Below are 16,087 nucleotides of genomic sequence, written 5' to 3' on the forward strand. Positions count from 1 at the left end.
TCCAACCTGATATGTGTTGAAAGGTTGAGCTTGAGGTCATTCACACGACCCAAGAACAGAGAAATTTTTAAATTAGCCACTTCCAGCTTTGATGCATGATCTTACTTAAAGACATTTTCTTGCAGATCAACTCTCCAACTAATATTTCATCTCTCCAATATTGTAATCGTTTTCATGAACTAAGTGCCTTTTAATTTAAACTCCAATCTAAAAACCAGAAGGGTGTTCAGTCCTGAATCATATTTCTAACTTGTGGCAACATTGCATGGCATATAATTGGCCAAAATGTGTTGCAACATGAAAGACTACCACATGGAGGTGCTGTTGGTTTACAAATAGAAGCAACATCGATATGTTGCCTTCCTGTTGGGCAGTTTCTGACACACAGATCGCAGATCTACAGATCTTTATGCATTATGTGACATTATTGCAGCAAAGCAAAAATGAACACTACAACAAAGACAGTGGACAGAGACAGCTGGAGAGATGAGAAGATGAGACGTTATGGAGAAACCCAGAGAGGTTGAATATTAATAGTATTAAGTAAAGTCAAGTTGTTTAGCTTTACATGATGCCATAATGTAATTCCCTCCTCAAAGTACCTGGTGTGTTGTGTTCATTCTTTCAGGCATGTTTAAGAAATCCTTTAAATGGGTTTAAATTATGTTTTTCAGTCACATAGTGCTATTTGTAGCACTATCTAACTATAACCATGTTACGTTCAGTTGCAATGTGAAAAAAAAAGCTACATATGCCAACTATGACATGAAAGAAATTTGACTTCATTATTTTTCATCCCCTTAAAATTGGGCCTCTGTCTCTTTAAAAGCTTCAGCGCTTTGTGAAACTCCGCCTTCAGAAAGTCATCACAACATGGCTCCTCTTTTAACCTTTTGACAACATTTTTACCAGAAGCAGCACTTGGTAAAGTGCTACTCTGAGAAGTTGCAGCAAATTCACAATTCCACCAGGTGTTTGCTAAATTGCTGCTGCCGCTAGTCTGGAGGAGTTGAGTTTGGGAGTCGTAGGTGGGAATTTGGGTTTCAGTGCAAGAGACATTGTTAACTAAACAGTTAATTAAAAATAATAATGAATAGTGTTTCATTTCAGCATTTAAACAGCATTTAGTTGTGTAATATCAGTCTGTGCAGGGGTCGGCTGAAGGCAGAGGAGACTTCAGACTTCAAAAATCCAGAATTACCCTTTTAAGAAGAGAGCATGCAATTAGTAACTGTCAGGTGAGCGTGTCCATTGTTTACCAGTGAGCACCGCAGCAATCAACCTTTCCTGAGAGAACAAACTGAAGTGGAGCTATGAGGAGATGTAAAACACAGAAACTGTCTGATCAAAATGCAACAGTTCAAGAATTCAGTAAATATTTTCCTGGTTGTCATTCACATGAAGGTATAGACACACGTTTAGCCGCAGCGTAACGCGGAAGCCCACGGTTTCCTAACAAGCCCGGACAGCTGTGTTATTGCTCTGTTAATCAGGCGTGAGATTAACACACAAGCAAAAAGCTGATGGTGACATGTCCGGCATGGTAAAGGTACAGAGAATCGTCCTCATCCTGGGGGTTCAGAACCGATTCGAAATGCTCAAAAATCGAATTAAAAACACATTTTAATTTGTATTTCTTTGTCTCGCCAATTCACAAGTTTACGGCACATCACGTTAGAAACCCATCTCACCTGATGTATATATTTTGAGTAACTCTTTGGATATATATATATATAATTTCCGACAAGGCAGTCAGCTAAGCTAACCTAATGCTGATAATTTAAGTTACAGAATTTTATGGACAAACCTATTTTTGTTTAAATATAAACAGATGAAATTTGATACCTTCTTTTTTAAATATCAGTAGAATATCGACAAAGACTTAAACACATTTGATAACGGAAACGCGGTGACTGTTTCAATTGCTCTCCCAGTGAAAACAAGCTGATTTGGAGAGCTCAGTCTAGTCTAATTGTCAGGGGAGAAGCGAGGAGCCAGAGCTGAGGAGGCGATAAACGTCCTCCTCAGTTGTGGAAGCAACGTAAATAAACTTGAACAAAGAGTGAATTTGTGGCAATTTGGAGGAATGGGCTTGGCTAACTGGTTGTCTCTTCACCTCAAAAGAACTTGTTAAAAAAAATGTTGGGTGCTTGATTCGGATGAAAGGAAGAAGTTTGCCGGGCCTCAGCTGTGAATCTGCCGCCCTCTTAGGGGAGCCTGGACATGATCTCATTTGCAATGCTGCTGCACATTAATGCTATCATTTATTTATTCTCTTGGCTGCAATTGTTAATGTAACAGATTAGTCATTTCCCTGTTGTTGGTGGCGTGCTCCTCTGTTGTGTCAGCAATCTACATGTCCTCGCTCCCTCAGCACCCACTAATCCCCTCTTTCTCCACACACACACACACACACACACACACACACACACAGACACCCCCCCCACACACACACACAACTCTGCATGTCACAAAGGAAACAAAAAAAAAACCAAATATACAACACAATAGACTTGAAACTACACTTGTAATATTTTTACACCACCATTACTTCTCTGTAGCTGCTCTTATGAAAAAAAAAAAAAGTCCAACCAAACAACAAGCACATTATCTGGTCATTTAAATGTAAATGTGAACTTGATTGGATAATAAGCTTTGTTTTGTTATTATTTTTAAAATATATTTATCCCGTTAACTGTCACCCTCAAAATTCTGACATCTATGTCTTTATGATAGTTAAAGCTGCTGGTTGTAAGTTACACAGAATAAATGTTGTTTTCTGCATTTGTTAAAACTGTTACCATGTCCTGGCAGGACAACATGAGACAGATAAGCTGTGAAAAGACTGAGCTGCTCCTTGTCCCTGAGCTATTATTGATGAAGAAAACAACCAATCAGAGTCAAGACGAGGGTCTTGCTGCTGTCAACCAAGCTCATGTAATCGCTCCTAAATGTGCTAATGGTGAAGAAACAAGTCATTGTTACAGGATCCCTGTTGCTGTTCATGATAACTAATATTAGCATTCATGACAGGCTCTGCTTTTAAGACGCCCCCTCCTGATTGGTTGTTTCTGACCCATCAGTGTATTTCTGTAGTTAGTACTTGGAAATGGCAGAGGAGCTTGTTTACATGTGACAATTTTAACAAATGAGAAATATATATATTTTTGTAGCAGTTACAGAACCCACTTTGAAGGGGTTCAATTTTCCGTCCTAAAACATTTTTGCTGCCAGAATAGTGCAATCAAAATGGGCCAGTAATGAACTTTGTTACATTCATTAAAATGCATAAACTCTGTCAAAAAATGGGATTTGCCTGGGCTCCTTCAGAGTGAACTCTGTCCGTTCTCTCAGTCTGTCCTTTCCGGGGTTTCTGGTGGGTTCAGTCAATTATCCAGAAGTCAATGGGTGAGAAAATCCCCGAGTGCACTATGAATATGTATATGTGACACATAGTCAAGATCACTCTGCAAACGATGACCACCGCCAAACCCAAAGCAAATGATTTTCTGATATAAATCAGATTTTTCATGTACACGTATGTTGCAGCTTTGTGTAGCAATGCAGTCAAGTGTCCAAAGGGCCAGCAGGGTTGCCTTAGGCACATATGCAGGGATATCTATGATGCTTACCTAGTGTGACGATGGTACATATAGGGTAACTACAGGCTTCTTATCAGACTGTCATTAGAGATGAGTCCTCACACCGAGCTACTATCACTGCATGCATGCACACCAAGTATCTGTAATTACTGAGCAGCTAGAGGCTCTGATGGTATCTATGGATACCCCAATTTCCCATATTCACAGGGTAACTACAGATTTTTTACTTGTTACTTTATGAATACATACATAATACTGAGAGGGTAGTTGTACTTGTACTGGTATCGCTGGTACTCCCTGTTTTTTACAGGGAACTTGCAGTCTGCAACAGTTGAAAAATGTCACAATCATGGTGTTTTCATCAAATAAGAAACCAGTTCCTGGTTGTGAGGCAGCCAAACACAAAAAACACCAACATTGTGTTTTGTGGTTAAAGAAACCAAAGGTCCTTCAGTCCCAGAACTCAGCGAGTGTCTTAAAGAATGTCTCTGAGGAGGAGCAAGGAGGAGTTTCACTGGATCATCATCTAGAACGAGACATCAGCAGGAGCAAAATTCAAAGTGACATAACATGGCCAGAGGAAAATGTAACTGCAATGTCAAGACAAAGTTTAAAACCAGCAAGCTATCTTTGGAAGCTAACCATGCGGTAATACTTATCAAGACCTACAGCTAATGGCTCTCTGCAACAACACACTCTGATTGTGTTCTTCTTGACGACTGAATCGTAGAGCTCTGCTTGTACGTAAGTACCGAAGTAAAATGGACGTTTCATGCACTGCTTAAAAACTTGTTGAACGTTGCTGAGTCTGACTGATTCCTACAGAAGGTGAGTGCGATCAAGTCCTGTGGAAAAGTCTGGAATCGTTGCCAGATATTTTTTTGTACTCTTTCAAAAAGATTTTTTTCTCCAAGAACAAGAGCTGCTGTCAAGATGCTGTTCAGCTAAAACTTGTCTGCTTCATGTCTCTCCTTTACAGGAATGACAAGAAAGAGACCTAGCAAAGCATGTAATTCCTATGGAGGATGTCTTATGATGGCCTTCACAGTTTTTATAAAATTTTCTGATACTACTACAAAGTTGTTGCAGTGAACATCCATTTGTCCCCAGCGATACCAGCAACTGGCAACAAGGTTGTTTTATTATTACTTCAGGAGTTGCTGGAGTCCTCTTTGTAATTTAAAAGAAGGTGATGCTGGGTCACAAATGTCTAGACTGATGTGATTTATGCACCAACAGTCCATAAAACCCAATTCAGTGAGTTGAAAACTGAAGTTAAACACCAACTTATGAACTAAAAGCTACAGTATGTAACTTTTACAAAAATATGCGTTTTACATATTTGTTACAGAATAATATCACACCGATAATCTCTGCAGTGTTACTATTGCACTCAGAAGAAATGCTTCGGTCAAGGCCAAAATCAACCAATCAGAGCCAAGAGGAGGGTCTTAGCGCTGTCAATCAACCTTAATTAACAACTAACAGTCACAATTTTTTTAAGTCGTCTTTGACATACACATAATTTTTATAATAACTGAAAGCAACAGTTATTTGATTGTGCTATAAGATGGCACTATGTGCCTAGAAAATACGTAATGCTGCGCATTTTAAAGTCAAGGAAATTCTCATCCACACTTCCTATCAGCCTCAGGAAACAGTGAAGTGAGTCTGGATTGCTTCCTACATGAAAAAAACAAGTAGAGTGCAGTGGCAGAGAGCTGAACATAACTTCCAAAGGACCTAACTGTGACCTCACCATTTCTGTCTTGTGGAGAGAAATGTTGAGGTCAGATTTCAACACAACACTGATGAGGAAAACTTCATCAGTTTTGTTCGAGCAAAACTGACGAAGGCTTGAGGACGTGATTGTTATCTTCACAAATTACAACTAATCATTGATCCTTTTAAGGCAATTTCAACTAACCAGTTAATGTCACAGACATGTTTATGGACTATACAAGGAAGCCAGAGAACCAGTTTGCCAAAAACTGGAATACCAAGAAGAAATTGAAGCCAGTATGGTGAGAAATACAACCTGAGAGCTCTGCACAGCTGAGATTCAACCCTGGTTCGTTTCTCCTGTCAGGAGACAGTGCTAAGCAGCTACAGTTGACCCATTATTAAATTAATAATTCATATCTTCACAAGGTTGAGAGTGTCTCCGGCTGTGCAGGTTTCAGATGCATCGTACCTGCAGCTAGGACTCAACTGAAAGGTTTTTTAAAATGGCTTCAAACACAATGTTTGATTAAAACTACAACTGTTTGACTCTCTTCTAGTGATGAATTTTCTTCATATTTCTACAGGAATGCAGAAAGAAAGAGCATGGTGTCAGTGCATTTGATGAAAAAATTGGCTTTGGGTGGAACTGAATCTTCTACTGACGGGTGAATTTTAATTGATGCTATTTTCACTGATGCTAAACTTATAAAACACCTGCAGAAATTAAAATAGCCAAATCTGACTTTTTGTTTCAGTCAGCCATGGATCTCTGAACAGAGTTGAAATGCCAACCTTTGATTAAGTTTTAACGAGTCAATTAAGAAAGAGACTTGAACGAAATACATTATCATTTAAATGAGCTGAATTGTTTTAACATCTGTTGGTTGCATTTCATTTTCAATCAGTTTCCTCTGACTGGAGAGATAACATCCTCACTTATGAGCCACCGTTGGTTTCGAAATCAGAGGACAAGAAGAATCATTTGAATCACAGAGTAATAAAACACAAACAGGCTGCACTTCAATCCCAGGAGTAGCGCCTCTGATAATTTAATATGATCATCTTTGTGGAATATATTATTCTCATGTCTGTTAAGCAGTAGAACTAGTTGCTAAATCTGCCCTCCTTGATTACTGCATCAAATTAAAAAGTCAAATTTACATACTGTTTCTAGTACTTGGTAAAAGCTAAAAAAAAAAAAAAAAAAGATTTCTGTTTTTATGAGAAGTGATTTTTCTTTTTCTGGCATACAAGTGTGCAATTTTGTGGTTTTTAATAATTAAGTCTAGAGCAATATGCTAACCTGACAGAATGAATCAGGAATACAAAACAGAAAGAAATAAAATCAAGAGTTGATGTTTTCAGGTGAGACACTTTTCTGCGGTAAGGCTGGTAAAATGTAAATCCTGTCTGCGTGTCATTCCTCTGGTATCTGCAGTACCTCTGTGGGTTTGTTGTCGTGCTGCAGCTCCTCAATCTGCCGGCGACGGCGGCAGAGCTGAACCGAGGTCAGCCACGTGAAAGGAGCCGCCCGGCGGACATTCCTGTTGGCCTTGATTGGTGGTACCAAACCAAAGTGAGAAAAGGCACAGAGGTCATGACATGGTTCTTAGTCTTCTTCCTGAAAAGACTGCTGTCCAAACAGAGCACTGTCCCTTTAACACTAACACCAATGGTTTTTCAGACATGAAGAAGGCAGTTTTCAAACGTTAGCGCAGACAGAAACCAGACGCCCTACGGCGGAAAAATCTGATGAGGTAGCAAAGATTGTCAACACACCCGCAGTTAAGTGCTGGCGTAAAAATAATATTTTCGGACTTAATTTTTCTGATTAATCTAACTTGCAAAACTTCTGAGTTTGAAAGGTCAAAATTTTGCCTTAAGAGAACTAGAAATGATTGAAAACAATAATAATAATAATAATAATAATAAAGAAAATAAACATTTCTATGTTTGAAAAGTTGAAAACTTTTGACTTCAAACTGAAAATTTGATAGAAAAAAAATCTGAAACTTTGGGAGGAAACTCAGCAGTTCAGATATTGGTGAGGTTGAAAGAAATTGTGAGGATTTGCTTGAGATTGTGCTAAAACTGTTTTTGCAACAGCAAGAAAATAAAGATGCATGAAATAAAACACCAAAATACAGTGATGAGAACTGACAAAAGGTGTTAGTTGCAAGATTATGTTATATCTGTGTATCTGTGTTACCTTCAGACTCTTCTAATGTCTCATATGACATCATCAGCTCAGTTGTTGCCAGGCTACACAAAGCCCAAAAGCATGCCTTACAATCCCAGGGGTTTTCAGCTATCGCTTTGTAAATACACACCTGATAATATTCTATATTCATTTATCAACATACACAAATCCTCTTCTTTTTTTCGTTTGTTTTTCTTTTATTTTTTTGTTGAAGCTGACCAGAACTCTTCTTCTCAGGTAGTGGATGCTCAGTAGAAGCTCATGAAGCAAGAGGACATGGACGCAAGAAGCTGAGGATCTAGAAAAGGAGAGCACTGAGTTCACAAACTGCTGCAGTGAGAGAATGATGATACTTTTCACCCACCAGGAAAATAAGGTGCTTTCCCATTAGGACTCTATTGATCATGATTCACTCGGAAAGCTTTGGCGCAAGAAGAAGACGTCTGATAACAGAGTGAATAGAGGAGCGGTGAGCACAGCCTGAAGTCAAAACTAGAGAGAATGAGGAAAACGAGCCACTGGCTCCATTAACTATGAAATCGCCCAAATTGAAATGACAAAAGTAAATTTATTTAATGGAAACATGGCAATTCCTGAAAAAAACAAAGTTTTTGCACTGGGATGAGGTGTGTGTTTTTTTCAGCCCGATCAAAATAGATTTTTTATTTTTTTTTTGCAAAACTCCAACGGAGTTACGTGATCAACAGCCAGAGGTTACTACTGGCAGAAAAGGGTAAAAATGACAAGAAGTAGTAGCAGGATGATGCTTTGTTTTTATTTTTATTTTTCAGACAATGTGCAGCTGAATATACACAAAGATTTGCACACATTTGTAATGGAAGCGCAGCTACTGTCTATGTTTCTGTATTGGAACCCAGGTCTGAGTTGATGATTGGAGCATTTGAACACTCTGGTTTTTAGCCTCAGAAGCTGTATTCCCGTTGAATATATTATTACACAATTTGATATTTCACAAATAACCATGACAATTTAGACAAAGCTCTCATCTGTTTACAAAAGGTTTTGACACATTGTTCTTGGCCTTACTGAAATTGGTTTATTTCCCAAAACTGAAGCGGGAACACTTTTACTGAGTCAAGTTGAGTTCTACCCTTATTTTACTTTCTACATAAAATAAGACAAAAATAAACACGGTGACTCATGCATTCGTTAATTTATACTCAGAAATATGAGGTTATGTGTGGTCTGTGTTTGCACGGTAAGACATGTTGTATGTTGTGTCTGTATGAGAGTGATTACAGAGATGTCAAATAACTATACGCCAAGATAAGAGCCCCACATGTGCTTTTGTGTGTTCAGATTTATATGACACAAATAACACAAAGTAGCCCATTCTGCCCAGATGCCACAAGGTTTATATTGCTAATGTCAGGAGAAATGGAAGCGAAGCATGCCTTGGGGAACACTGGAAATCGAACCGTTTACAGCAGAAATGTAAAGTCGGGTTTAGCAAATAGTTTAGAAAATGCAAGCAATGGTATAGAAAGTGAGAGAACGCGTTGCAGGAAACTGTTTAGAAAGAGCCGAATACAGTTATTTAAACGATATCCCAGCCTTGGAGAGGATTTCTCCAGTCTCAAAAGGTTTGCAGCTTAGAAAGGATTTCTCTTGTCTCCAGAGGTGTTGCTGAGTAATTCTGAGTCGATAAAGATTATCCGCAGTTCATGGACCAAATGAACACAACAGATGCTATTTCACTGTAAAAAAAAAAAGTGAATCTATACAAACAAAAGCAAATTCACAATAAAAAAAGACATTCCTGCAATGGCACATGGGACACAAATATTGAAGGATCTCAAATGAATGTGAAGAATTCAGCTTATAAGTGACAAAATGCTGAAAAAAAATGTTCTAGAATGTTTTTAATTTTGAGGACAAACATCCTATGAAAGTAATCGTTTCCTTCTTTGCTTTACTTAGATAATTCTTTGGCACTTGCTCCTTTTCTGCTCTTTGTAAATATTGTTCAATATTCACTACATTATTGAAGCTTTGGAGGAGAACATTTCCACCCAAAGACTCAGAAACTACTAGGAAAATCAAGGAAATCTCCGTGTTTGAAAAGTTACAAATTTGCTGGAAACCATGTTTTAGCAACATGTCAACGGTTAACTCAAAATATGATAGTTTATATGAACAGAATTTTGTCTTTTCTCCACTTACATTTTTGAGATAAATCTCAAACTTTCTAGAAAGGTTTCAAAAGTCAAACATTTGCCATAAAAAAACATTGAGATTGTTTTCAAAAATTAAAGGGAAAGTCACTTTTGACTTCACAAACTCAGAAATGTTCATGTTTTTTTGTCAGAAAAAGTCTGAAATTAATCTGAATTTTTTTTATTTTTCAAATTACAGAGATTTCCCAGAAAAAAACACTCTGAAATTTTCTGATTAATCTCAGAAGGTACACTAGAAAAAACTTGGAAATTTCTACTTTTCAAACCTTTTGAGATTAATCTTGAAATTGCTGGCATATATTTCTTCTGTTTCTTTATCTACAATATCCGTACTTCTCTGTCGATTGGAGCCTGGGAGAATTCATTTCCACTTTTTGAAGGAGCAGAACTGAATACTTAATTGAAGCTGCACAAGAAATTCAACGAATAAAAATGTTGGTGCTTAAATTCCAATGTTTGAGACGGACCACTTTGTCAAAATTACATTTAATTAAATATGAGTGAATAAAACTTTAACATTTAATGCTGTTGAAATTATGTTGGTCGGAGTGAAATTGTGAGGATTAATCCAGAAACCATTACTTCAGACCACTAAGGAAGATGGAACAAAGGCCAAAGATATTATGTTACGATGAAAAAGAGAGACTATATTTGAAAAGTTTGCACCAACCAGGATTAAGCTTCATTTTACCCGTGTTGGACAAAGAAGGTTATTTAAACAGTTTGTGATCCCGGAAATGAAATGCCTAATTTGTTTTTGCCATGCTTTTACTCAGAAAACATATAAATACTCATTTTGACCAACTTATTAAATTGCAAAATCCAGACATTAGTCTCCAAAAGACCTTCTAAAATCTAATCTTGGAAATTGCCTGTGGGAATGAATGATTTGAGGGAAAACTGAATGACCAGTTGTGCCCCTGTTGATTAAATCATTGCTAATTCTAATAGACCATTGGCATTGACATAACTAACAGCTTGAAGCAGTAACAGACATGCTGACCGCTGCTCAAGGGCCAGGCCTCTGTTTATTATTACACCACTCATGCCTGTGAAGAGCGGCTGAGCCGAATACACACACACACACACACGCACGCACGCACGCACGCACGCACGCACGCACGCACGCACACACACACACACACACACCCCCCCCCCCCCCCCCCCCCCCCCCCCCCCCCCCCCCCCCCCCCCCCCCCCCCCCCCCCCCCCCCCACACACACACACACACACACACACAGAGTGAAGCACTAATTCCACTCGCACAGTTACCAGCGCAAGGAGAGCTATGTGGTTGTTTCACAAGTTTAATAGAGGTCTGTTTGTTGTGTTCCTCCCATTGACCTTCAAAAAACATCACTGGATTGCACATCCTTCCCCTCAGGATTCAGTTGAACCGCTACAGCTAACCACTACCACCGATAAAGCTTTGTAGGACACCTGGAGTTGTGTTTTGAAAAGTTTTTATAGTTGTAGCAAACTCTCACACTAGAAAGTGTGGAAGAATCCAGGCTTTAAGGCTGGAGTGTGTGTGTGTGTGTATATATATATACACACACACACTCTGTGTTTCCCTGTGACAGACTGATGACCTGTCCAGGTGATGCTATTTTATTCAATTAAACACATTTCCTCCTGGGTTGAATGTATATCTTTTCACAGAACAACCAATCTGCGATCAAGTTTTTCCTAACTTAACTTAAAATTGGTATTGATTTTTGTTGTTGTTGAGCTGTTATTTATGATTTCATTATTATGCCCCGTTCAAGCAAAGCAAAACGACAGCAAAAGTTGCGAGTTGAAGTTTCCACATCATAATTAAAAGTTGAAGTTGGTCTTTAGGACGTAGATACTTTCTGATCAGAAATGAAAATACCACTTCACTTCTTCATCCGGACGAAGAGCCACCACAACAAAAATGACTGGACGGCGTTTTTGAGTTTCTCCCACGCTCCGAATATATACTCTCAAATATCGAAAATGTCATATAATTTTCTTTCTTTATTGCTGTAATTTCAGGGATTTATAGTGCAACTGAATAATTAATAGCAGCCATGAATCTGGCCTACCCATGGGGCTCAAATATCTCCAGTGAGCAGAGACTAGTGGAGTTGTGTTTTATATTCTGCATACACACATCGCCAAGGCGGACAGGTTAAATAGGAAATCATTTGTAACCCGAGGCACACAGAGGGAATGGAAAGCAGAAAGGAAGCGGGGAGTTGCTGAAAGATGATAAAGCAACGTTTAAGGAACCTGTGTGCCAGACTGAGTTTGATGTATAAAACACCCGCAGATCAATGCGGCCAAATGTCGATAGATGAAGAATTCAGGCACATGTTTTGTGAGCCGACTGTTCAGTCTGAATAAAAAGTTGACTTGTGATTCTGGAAGAGCTGACGCCGAAACGCAAAAGGAAGAACAGGAGAAAATCTTGGCTTACCCTAAAAAAAAAAAACAACAAGTGCGAACTACTAAATGGAGCAACAAACCGACCGTTTGAGTAAGAGTGACAACAGGCTGACAGAGGCGATGGGAAAGTGGAGAGGCTGGATTCAGAAAAGCGTTTCGATAAAAAAAATTCCCTCCGTAAATAACTCATTGTTGCTCTTCAAGTTTCATGAACTCCAGAGTCCTTCCTCATGCCGAAATCACAGTTTTTTTTTTTCTTTCTCCACAAGAAAAAAAAGTTTGTGAAACTTAACTCTAATTTATAAAACTGTTTGATGCAGAGTGTAAATATATTTAAACTTCCAGGAAACCGGTGTGTTAAAAACATAAATATTTTTTTCTTATTATTCTTTATGGATTTTATTAAAGGAAGAAACATTTTTATACCACTGCAGTCTCAGTTGTTTTCTGTTTCCATTGGGTACAAAAGGTAGTTTGAGGTAAATGAAAAGCAGTTTTGCTTTTATGTGTATCTGATGTAGCAGAACTATATATATATATATATATATTGTGCAGGTAAATTAATGCAGGATTTGTAATATTTAGGAATTATATTATCACCTTTTGCTTTAATAAACAAACAAACAAATAAATAAATAAATCTTTTTCCTCTTTTTTCTGACGCCTCCTGGTCAGCACCAGTTGCCCTCAGGCTGGCCTGCATATTTGATTTGGTTTATTTCAGACTTTCAAAAACAAGAAAACAGGAAATCAGTGGAACAGGGAAAAACATGTGCGTACACAACCAAGAACCAAATAATATGATTACCACTACCACTTATTTAATCCTACCTCTTATCTCAATTTAATGAAATTACTTACTGACTCAATAATAATGGAAAAAATTGTAATCAAAGCCACGTTTTAATATTCACGTGTCTGTTCAATAGATTAGACTGAAGAGCCAAATACATAAATTATGTTACATAAACAAAATGGTCAGAAACTAACCAGACACCAAAATCTACAGATAACAATAATAATAATAGTAACAATGACAATTTAAGTAACAACGGGACACAAAGCATCAGAACAATTACCAACTCCTTGCCAATGTACACCTATAAATTCTTGTTAATGTTATGTAACAATGAATAAAATAGTTGGTGTAGTGAAGCTGCTAAGCTTCACTTAGGTTAAATGCAGAGGTCACATATGTGGCAAACACTCTTCTTTCTTCTCAGTGAAGGTTTTTATCAGAGTTTACTTTCAGGCATGAAAGCAGCCAAGCAACAGTAAGTTAAAAACCTCACTAATGCCATGTAACTAAGCTGATTATTTTAATTGCATTTTGGGGTTTAAATGTGACTTCGGCCTTTCAATATTTCTTGAGTTATCTGTTCAAGTAACCTGAACCTTAGAGTCTCCATTTAAAAATACATTACAAACAGGTAGAGTTGTGGCGTAATGTAACTTTAAGGTCAGTGGTAACAAAGCTATTGTGGCCTTTAGAGCTCATTGTTCTGCTGAACTGAAGAACGTTTTAGAGAAAGGAAAGGATGAAACTTCTCCAATCAAGCCGGTAGGTAAGTCCTGCAGAGGTCGTTTCTCTGTGCATGGTTAAACGTCGGAATTGCTTCAAGTGTGGGGCCAATCAAATGCAACCGTGTGCACAGAAAGTTTCTAACAGCTTGATGATTTCAGTTTGGTGTTTAGTGTTTTTTTTTCCTCTCTCTTTTTTTTTTGCCTGAATGCCCTGCAATTCAGAAGAGCAAAAATTGAAAGAGAAAACAAAACAAGTTTGCTCACGTGGAAAGTCATTTAAAAACACGCCGAGCCGTCATCCTCCAACCGCTTCCTGTTGCTTTCTTCTTCGTGGTTTTGTCAGTGCCGTTCGGTTGTTGTTCCATTGCAGTTTTGCGAAATAAACCAATTTTGAAATGGACAAAAAAAAAAAAAAAACCTCATCCTGGCATCAAAACGTTTGATCAAAAAACGGGAGATTTCTGAAACTAAGCAAATTTATTTTCGAGATGTCAAACTACTCAATTACATGGTCAGTGGAAACGCAGTTTATTTACCCCGTGCAGGATCAAGGCAGACGATGCTTATCTTATCTCCACTCTGCTTGAGAGCTTCTGTACCAGGACCCCGGGTAATCTGTATTTGTAAAGCCAATCTAATTTTGCCTTTATTTTTCCACTGCACTTATAAAAAGCTGCTTTCACACCTTATCTGTTTTACCTGGCTGAGTGACAGGAAACAGGGATCCAATGAGAGAGCTCTCGTTTGAAACTATGAAAAGGGTTACGGAAACTCCTTCAAGGGTCAAAGGACAGATTTTTCTATTTTCATTGGGTGTCTCCCAAAATGAACAATGTCAGGAATAAACATATCAAATGGAGAGTTCAGTCTGTCAGGCTGCGATGATTTATTGAACAAAGGATTTTAAATATGGAAGGAAAGAGGACTGCCACAGAGAGGCTCAGATAGAAGCAGATGAACTGCTGTGGCGACCCCTAAAGGGAGCATCTGAGAAAAAAAAGAAAGAAAAGATTTTCACTTCAGAGAGTGATGCAAGGCAAAGACGAAATTAGATTTATCAGTTCTGAGGCTACGGGCGCTGAAGTGATCCAAACAGAAATTCTGAGCAGTGGAGATTTCCAAATTGCGTGGCGGGCCTTCGGGAAGGCTGCGTTGAGGACGAGGAGCGGCCGCTCCCTGGCTGTCCCCTCCGGGAGCGAGCGAGCGAGCGCTTGGACAGGTTGCACGGGGATTCGCCCAAAGCCCTGTTAAGAAAGAGAAGCAACTGCTGTCCTTGAGACATGCGCATGTCTGTGAAGACATGTGGACGAAGACAGAGACGCAGACGCACAAACTCAAAGTTAAGCAGCCTGTTTCCTCACGGCACAATTCTGACAAAGGTCATCAAAAAGAGGTCAGAGAAGACGAAACTTTTCTAAAAATTTTTCATTTTGTGAAAATGTTTTATAGTGAGATTTAAAAAAAAATAAAATACTAAAAAATAAAATACTAATATTAAAGACATATTAGCCCATAAATGTTTTATTGTAACATCACTTTCCTAAAATATTATCTTTTTTTTTTCTTTTTTTTTTCATTGCTCTACAAAAAATTTCAGATAAACTGAATTTTGTTTTTCTTTCACCAAAAACAAAAAAACCCTTTGAAACATGTCAGTCCAGGCAATGAATCTCTGTCTTTAGTTATGAGTTTGACTTTTAAGTTCAATCAGTGGAAACAATAAAGTACCTTTTTTAACGATATCCTTCTCTCTTCAGGACTACACTAAACTTGCTAAAGCGGCGCACCGTTAGATCGACTCATTTGCATTGCTGTCTGACAGACAGCAGGCAAATCAATGAGACACAGGCTTACATGCACAAACATGGAAATCCGGAGTCTCAAACCAAAGTGTCGATGTGCAGCAGAGTTATAGCAGCCATTAGGTTTTCACATGAAGTGTTCCTTGCTTGTTGGTTGCTGTTGCAGCGACTGATACGGTCCATTTGTCACCATAATCAGTGTTTACGGTGAGCAGTGGAAGCTGTGAAATCTGCAGATCCTCTGCCTCCGCCAGACGAGTTGTTTGCTACTAAATGCTAGAATGAGTAAAACATAAAAAACAGCAACATGAGCTGAGTGCCTTTGATAACGAGGAGGGCAGTTTGTCACCTCGGAACATCATGCGCTCAATAAAACATGCGATCGTTGACAGATGTTACAGATGGAGCTAAGAACTTCCGAATCTGTAAAAAGCTGTCTTAAAGTTTGTTTACTCACTTGGAATTCAGAGATAAGAAGAAGAAGAAGAAGAAGAAAAAAAACGTTATCAAGTATTGCTGTTTGCTGGCGTGAACGTGCAAGATAAGAAGTTTCTTAAGAGAATCCCAGTCAAGCTGCCCCAATGAAATGCAGCTGTTCCGTCATGGAGGCTCTGCAAGAAAGAG

Source organism: Poeciliopsis prolifica, unplaced genomic scaffold (assembly GCF_027474105.1).
Source record: "Poeciliopsis prolifica strain line A6 unplaced genomic scaffold, Auburn_PproV2 SCAFFOLD045, whole genome shotgun sequence".
In the NCBI taxonomy this organism is placed as follows: Eukaryota; Metazoa; Chordata; class Actinopteri; order Cyprinodontiformes; family Poeciliidae; genus Poeciliopsis; species Poeciliopsis prolifica.